At 36.7% G+C, this 8,703-nt stretch overlaps 1 pseudogene; it reads right to left on the bottom strand.

Annotated features, from left to right (window-relative positions):
• Window positions 1-213: 213 nt before the first annotated feature.
• LOC137632513 (piggyBac transposable element-derived protein 3-like) lies at window positions 214-4,286 on the bottom strand (annotated as a pseudogene).
• Window positions 4,287-8,703: the final 4,417 nt, after the last annotated feature.

Raw genomic sequence — 8,703 nt, 5'->3', positions numbered from 1 at the left:
ATGTTGATTTGCCCACAAGTCATATGATTATTATTGATGAATCACTTTTTTTTGTTCGAATGTATGACAGAAACACAGAGATGGCTTTACAATTTCATTAATATAAGAAATGCAATATACAATACAATACAAAAATAGTAAAAGATACACAAAATATAATAAAACTTACTCATAATTGTAAAAATAGAAACATACACACACTTACTTACAAACCTAATGAAAGGAAGCAAAGCAATTCTTACTTTCAGTGAGGCATAGGGCCACCTTGCACTCCTCACACATCCAGCGGGATCTGTGGATGTTGCCTGCAACAGAACAGTACTTGCAGGTCTGCCTCATAGTGACATGCTTTGGCATGTGTAGGGTAGTGGCATTCTGGCGTGTTTCTACACTTGGCAAAGCGGCCTGTTGGCCCCTTTTTGGCAAAGAGAAATCTCTGGTGCTGAGAGAATTCCTGGTGATTTTGAAGGTTGATATCTTGAAGCTTCTGAACCAATTGGAGATATCCAGACAGAAGTCCTTGAAGGGCTTTGGGTTAGCATGAAAAGCCAAGTAATCCCTCTTATATAAAATCCAAGCATTGCAGATGATCAAATTAAAGAGGAAAGCAAAGAGCCTCATGTAGTACCTCATTTTTGTCAATGCCACCCACGCGGTTGTTGTACATCTGGATGACAGATGGGCAAGGAATGGGAACCTTCTTCTTGAGTGCCCTGTCGTACTGCTCCACTGTACCCATGGGCTCGACACCAACATCAGTGGACAAGATTGTCACAACACTGTTGTCCTTCCATCTTGCACCAAGGATGCCATCAGAAGAGACGTAGTACAATGTGCCCCTTTGTGTCGATTTCTTGTTCATCTCCTTCACAGACTTCAGGGGAAGATGACCAACTCTGTTTTCTGTGGCAGTGCCCACATAGCGGCATCCATACTGCAATCTCAGGTACTTGGCCAACCCTATACCGATAAAGTAATTGTCTGCATACACTGCTGAGTGACTGGGGTGCTTGATGGTCTTGACTAAGGCGACAATAAACTTTGAAGTCACAGACATGGCTTTCTGCTCTTCAGATAGCAATGTATGGTGGCTCACAGAGGTTGTCTCCTCTTGGTACATAAGAATATCGTGCACAAATCCATCCAAGCTGGAGCGGCAGAACAACTTATAACCCCACTTGTAAGGCTTCTTTGCTACACACTGGCGAAGGTTACCAGTCCTTGTGACCTTATAGGCGACCATCACTTCATCAATGGAGTGGATAAGAGTCGGGAACTTTCAGGAACCCTCTGGTGACCTTGGTGAAGGGGACTCTCACCTTGAAGAATCGATCATGGGAGGTTGCTGCCTGGTCATTGTCGTTGAAGTGAAAGGAAGATTGAATTGACTTGAAGCGGTTCCTGGACATGAAGTCTGCAACTTGAGGAGTCCTGGTCTTCACGGCCCAGAAGTCGACTATGGTATGGAGAGGAACCAGGTCCATGTTCACAATGAGGCCAAGGAAAACCATGAGATCTTCTTCTGACATGTGGAAGTTGCTGGCTACATCCTTCTGTCTTGAATACAGGTTGGATTGGAACACAATGTGTTCCCTCAATTTAGCTGTGAAGAACTAGGAGAAATATTCATAAGGTTTCCTCAAAATGTCCGGTTGTGGATGAATGAAGTTGGGCAGGGCCTGGATATCAATGTCGTCCTTTTTCCATTCATCAGCACGAGGCCTCTTAGGTTCAATCTCAGCTTCCTCTTCCACAGGCATCTTCTGAGGGACAACAACATTGACCTTGCGAGCTGAAACAAGAATAAAGTAACATTAGTAAAACAGTAAATGAATCATGTGTGCTTGTGTGTGTGCATGCATGTGTGCTTGTGTGTGCATGCATGTGTGCATGTGTGTGTATGTGGGTCTGCTTGTATGTGTACATGCATGTATTCTTGTGTGTGCATACATGTGTGCTTGTGTGTGCATGCGTGTGCTTATGTGTGCATGTGTGTGCATGTGTATGTCAGTGAGTGTGCAAGTAAACAAATAAGTTTTGAAAATACCCATTGTTTAAAAACCATTTAAAGAGCAACAAAATTTAAAGAATCCTTATAACAATGAGACTTTTTAAAATAATTTTTAAAACAAATTTCTCTCTCTCTTTCTCTCTCTCTCTCTCTCTCTCTCTCTCTCTCTCTCTCTCTCTCTCTCTAAGGATGTCTCATACTAACCTCTAGCGGTAGGAGGGTCAAAGGCCTCCTCCTGAGTAAGGCCTTCGTCAGGAACATTGGTAGGGTCGTCATCAACACAGTCAATGTCCAAAGGGCTCACATCAACATCATTTCCTTCAGCATCGTCAGGGGCTACCCATGGTTTACGATCCTGAGTCTCCAATGCAGCATTGCGATGCCCATAAAACATACGGCTGTGAAACTGTCAAAGCAAAAAAAAAAATTTTTAAATTCATGTAAAGAAAAAAATGTAAGTTTGCCCAACAAAAACCTATCATTCAATCCCTTGTAAGGTAAGGATTTATATGCACATGAACCTAACATCTCTAAACCTTCCCTATTATTCCTGGAAAAAATGTTAAAAATATTCACAAATGTCTAAAATAAGCACTAAATTTTTTTTTGTTAGGTGTATTCTATTGGCTGGTTCAACCGTTATGGTCCAAAAGGTCCCACGTGGGATGAGCGTGGTCTGTCTAAACTCAACCGAAGTATCCTGCATGGGATCTATACTTTTTTCATTAGTCATAACGACACTTCAGTAACACTAAAGCACTTCAAATCCACATCTAAAGGTAAGCATATCACTAGGCTTCACTATCTCACAAGCACTGTGTACTTACCATGATTACGAAGGTTGGGGAGGGGCGAATCTGTGGAGGTAGCTGCGACAAGTCCTGACACTTTTCCAACCAGAGCATGACTGAGGTGTCTTTCGAACGCCCTAGAGTCTTGATGAGAGGGACAGGCGGCTTGTGATTGGCTGCTTCGAAGAGCAGAGTTGTGTAGCTATGAGTTGCCAAAGAGTCAATTTCATACAAGCATAAACTTGTTCACCATGAATACCACAAAGTAGCTGTTTTAAAGATCCTTTTTGGGATATTTGGTCGTTAAAGGGTTATTGGAGTCTTATCAAATGATTTTAATTTCCTGTGACCAGCGGAGTACTCTAAGGGAATGTGTTGTCACCTATGTTGTTTATCCTCCTCATGATTTTGTAATGAGTAGAACAGTTGGAGATTTTAGAGATGGATTGGACTGGATTGGAGATAGGAATTTAGCAGACCTAGAGGATGTTGATGATGCTGTCCTTATTCGCAGAACACCACACGATTTACAATGCTTGCTTACCAGAATGCATGAAATATCACACGAACTTGGGCTCAAGATTAATAGAAGAAAGACAGAGATAATAAGAACGGAGTATGCATTGGAAGATGAAATATCATTGGAAGGAGAAAGTATTAGTGCGTAGAATCTTTTAAGTATCTAGGAACTTTGATCTCCAATAGAGGGTCTTTAGAATTAGAGTGTAGTGAAAGATTGAAAATAAGAAAATCAGACATTGGCTAGGTTAAGTAAAATTTTGAAATCAAATCACCTGAAATTACATACAAAAATCAGACTATATATCAGTTTAGTGAGATTGGCCTACATGGCTGAGGACTATGAAGTGCGAAGCAGAAGATGATGAATAGAGAAGTATTGAATTAAAACCTCAAGATAGAGACGGCTGGCGAAATGTAACCGAGGCCCTTTGCGTCAATAGGTGTAGGAGGATATGATGGTGATGATATATATATATATATATATATATATATATATATATATATATATATATATATATATATATATATATATATATATATATATATATATATATATATATATATATATATATATATATTAGTCAATACACCATCCTTCCGTTCAGATACTACCGCTAGATGTGTCCGCAAGTAAGCATAGTAATGGCAAACTTGATCTTCCTCATGCCTGTATCCTTGGGGACAAACTACTAGTTTATTTTTTTGGCCCTGTGAAATTAAAATACTCTTGATGGACCTTGATGCATTATGGGAGTGTAAACCCAAACGGTATTTTTTCTTGGTTTTTAATAAAACTGCTAATTTTTTAGCTCCTAAATTGTCTAATATGTTACCAAGAAAAGGTTCTTTTCGTACTTTTTGGAGAATTGATAATGCTCTTTCATTAAAGAAATGGGTGTTTGTGGTAGCTATAGTTAATCTAATTACCGTTTAAATTCCATAAATCCTATGTCATCTAACATTTTTGAACTTTTCTTTCGCCTACACATAACCAAATAGCCTGGCATATTCTTTCCACATTCTCCTCTATCCTCTTACACTTGAAAACATTGAGATTATCAAACAATTCTTCTTCACTCAAGGGGTTACCTACTGCAGTAATTGTTCATTGACTGATTTCCTCTTGGTAAGGATAGAAGCGAGTCTTTAGCTATGGTACGCGGCTCTTCTAGGATTAAAACACTCTAAAATCAAACCATTGTTCTCTAGTCTTGGGTAGTACCATAGATTCTGTACCATGGCCTTCTACTATCTTGCAGTAGAGTTCTTTTGATTGAAGGTACACTAATGCACACAATTCTATATTATTACTCTTTCTATTGTTTTTCAAAGTTTTTATAGTTTATACTGTATTTGTAAGAACTATTTTAATGTTGTTACTTTTCTTAAATTATTTCATGTCAATTGTTCGTTCTTTCTCTCGTAATTTATTTATCTATTTATGTCCCTTCTCCACTGGGCTTTTTTTCCCTGTTGGAGCCCTTGGACTTATTGCATCCTGCTTTTTCAACTAGAGTTGTAGCTAAGCTAATAATAATAATAATAATAATAATGATAATAATAATAATGATGATAATAAAAATAATAATAATAATGATAATAATAATATGTAATATATATATATATATATATATATATATATATATATATATATATATTAAAGATTCATATATGTACACACATACACACACACAGACACACACACACACACACACACACACATATATATATATATATATATATATATATATATATATATACACACATATATATATATATATATATATATATATATATATATACAGTATATATGTATACATATATACATAATACTGTATACAGTATATGTATGTGTGTATTTCTGTGGTATGTATATGTATACATTCATGGATATATGGGTGTTTATGATTGTGTAGATTTTGGGAAAATATTCTAGGAACCATTTGATCTAAAGACAATGCTGTACTCATAGCATGATAATAATAATAATAATGATATAAAGTTAGGATAATTCAAAACAACAGTGATAAAAGTTGATTATTGTCCATCATATCATAAAATTTAAAATAGGGAGAGAGAGAGAGAGAGAGAGAGAGAGAGAGAGAGAGAGAGAGAGAGAGAGAGAGAGAGAGAGAGAGAGAGAGAGAGTATCTCAAGCACGGACCCTTGGGGCAAAATCCCACACATTAAGTGAAATTTCACAATCTTCTTGCCGAAGGTTAATGGCAAATTGCAATACAATCTTAGACACACAGAAATGCAGTGGAGACCTTTAACTTCTAACCTTCAAACCTTTAAACTCATTATAAATTGCCCCTCGATTGAAGTGCATGTCAGTAAGTTTCCTTCGTAGCCAATTAATGTCAAGTGGGATACAGACGATATGCCAAATTGCTGTTTTATTTGGCTCGAAAATTTTAATTTTCTTATTTCGAGTATGCTATCAAAAATATAACATAATAATAATAATAATAATAATAATAATAATAATAATAATAATAAGATTAATAATATAAAATTCATCAAAATGTAACAAACGGAAAAAACCCCAAATAGATCTAAATATATAATCAGAGTGAAGACTTATCATAAAATAACTGTACTAAAGCACCACAAACACACAGGAGACCAAAAAATACAAGTACATTAAAAAAAGCAATGTCAAACTGTGCTAAATAACTACAAGCACAGACATGAGATAAAAATATATGAACGCAACATCGAAGTAACTAGACCGCTGCACTGCAAACACTTTGAAATCAAAATAATCAAGAAAATAAAAACAAAAAAATCAAATTGACTAATAAAACATAAACACAAGCAGGAGATCATAAAACTTGAATGTAGTACAAAACAACATCATAATGACCTACAGGAGATTAAAATATTCAAGTTCAATTAAGAAACAACAACATAAATATGACGTTACTAAAGCATAAGCACGTACATGAAAACAAAATATACACACACATATATTACACAAAATAAATTAGGAACTGAGGCGTAACTGTTCAAAGAAGAAAGACCAGGTACTTTGCACTACTAGCACTACATGGGTTACGAAGGCAGGGGACAGGGGACTAGTGAAAGAAGCTGGCCTATTCTCTGGAAAGGAATGGAAGGTGATGACGCACTTCCTAGTGTCTAATAAGCAGAGGGCCAATTGGCTGAAGGTCCACATCCAGCACACACATGGTGGATCTCTTTCTTCCTAAAACCCAACTTGCAGGTCTGTCTATTGGGGACAAAAACTGACATATGCCACTCCTTGGTGTCATACCATTGGCTTTTCTGTGGCACGATGGATTTATATCCCATCATTGGTGCTATTATTGGCTCCCGCTGCAAAGACAGATGTGTCATTGCTGGTGCTATGGTCTTCTGACTTCTTTCAACACATGAGATGCCAAGCCTTTAAGGCCTTGCAGTCTCTCATGTACAGCAGACGGGCATTGCAAGTGATCAAGTCTAGGAGGTACTCAAAGAGTCTTGTAGAGGTGAGTCAGCATGTCACTCTTGTTGATGTTACCCATTTTCCCATTGTACTCTTTGATGACATTGCGACAAAGAACCTCCACCCTCTTCTTTTACTACTTATCATAAAAAAGCATTGACTTTGTAGGCTGCCAGAGAACAGGAGCAATTTTTGGCAGATGTTAGCGCCAGAAAGGTTCAGCAGCCACTGACTCCTTTCGTCTTTGTTTCCAAGGTATGTGTTAACACCAGTACGCTAAAATTATAAATATAAAATGTTTCTACTTATAGAAGTTTTTTATTTTTCCAGTCGACTACCATTCAAGGCAATGGTTCCACCTAGTCCTATTTGCTCCCGGTATTAATTGACTGCAGTAGGGGCGTGGAACAGTCTTGGATGACGAAGAAGTGGTAAATGGAGAAGAGGGAGAAAATAGGGATTATAAGCACAAGGATACACTAATCCACAAAGTTAAACAGTGAAGCGAGACTGGTCTAAAAATGACTATCATACTAAAATTGTCACCGGACTGTTCTTACTAATGACGTACGGCTCACCAAAAAGACAAAAAAAGAAAAAAATAAATAAAAAATAAAAAGATGAAATTTGATATGTTAGACATGTTTAAGATAAAAAAATGGACACGTTTCTCGTACCCACCAAAATTGTTGTAACTTGTGATAGTAATCTAACATTTAGTCAAAAGAGACTAGAACACTTATGCAATGTATTAGAAAATACAATCTTATATATCTCATTATATAGGAAAAGACAAGATGTTGGAGAGAACTAATATTTTTTGTACAATGATGAAAAAGTAATGTTGAAATTTACCTCTTAGTTTAAAGCTACTAAAAATTCTATGCAATTCTTCAAGTTATTACCTATTATCCAGAAAGGTATGACCCAACACTAAACTCATACATATATGCATACATACATACAAATATACATACACCCATTACATGTATGCAAATATTACACATACACTAACATTACACACACATCTCCCCTATATAATAAAGAGCAACGTTTCTGGCTATATATATCCTACTTGGTCTCTTTCCGTCCCCATGACAGGTGGGAGAGAAAGTAGTCATACCCTGGGTACCATGATAGGTACGCTCGGATACCACAATTTACTAGTAGATTGGCCGGAGACTCGGCCACCCGTTGGGATACTACCACTAGACAGATATTTGGTCCTTTGACTAGCCAGACAGTACTACATTGGACCCATCTCTCTGGTTACAGCCCATTTTTCCTTTGCTTACACATACTGTACACCGAATAGTCTGGCCTACTCTTTCCACATTCTCTTCTGTCCACATACACTGGTCAACACTGAGATTACAAAACAATTCTTCTTCGATCAAGGGGTAACCACTGTACTCTAATTGTTTAGAGGCTACTTTCCTCTTGGTAGGGATAGAAGAGACTCTTTAGCTATGGTAAGCAGCTCTTCTAGGAATGGGACACTCTAAAATCAAACCATTGTTCCTTAGGTAGTGCCAAAGCCTCTGTACCATGGTCTTCCACTATTTATGTGTAGAGTACTGTTGCTTTAGGGTACACTTGGGCACACTATTCTATCTTATTTTTCTTCCTATTATCTTTTATATATACTATATATATATATATATATATATATATATATATATATATATTGTATATATATGATCTATTCTAATATAGTTACTGTTCTTAAGATATTTGCTTTAATTATTCATTACTTCTCTTGTAGTTTATTTCCTTTCTTCCTTTCCTCAATGCGCTATTTTACCCTGTTGGAGCCCTTTGGCTTATAGCATCCTGTGTTACCAACTATGGTTGCAACTTAGATAATAATAATAATAATAATAATAATAATAATAATAATAACTAGAGAGCATTAGAATTGCTTG

The sequence above is a fragment of the Palaemon carinicauda genome, chromosome 1 (genome assembly GCF_036898095.1).
Source record: "Palaemon carinicauda isolate YSFRI2023 chromosome 1, ASM3689809v2, whole genome shotgun sequence".
Lineage (NCBI taxonomy): Eukaryota > Metazoa > Arthropoda > Malacostraca > Decapoda > Palaemonidae > Palaemon > Palaemon carinicauda.
Note: the sequence above shows the minus strand (reverse complement) of the source record. Positions and strands in the feature narration are given on the sequence as shown.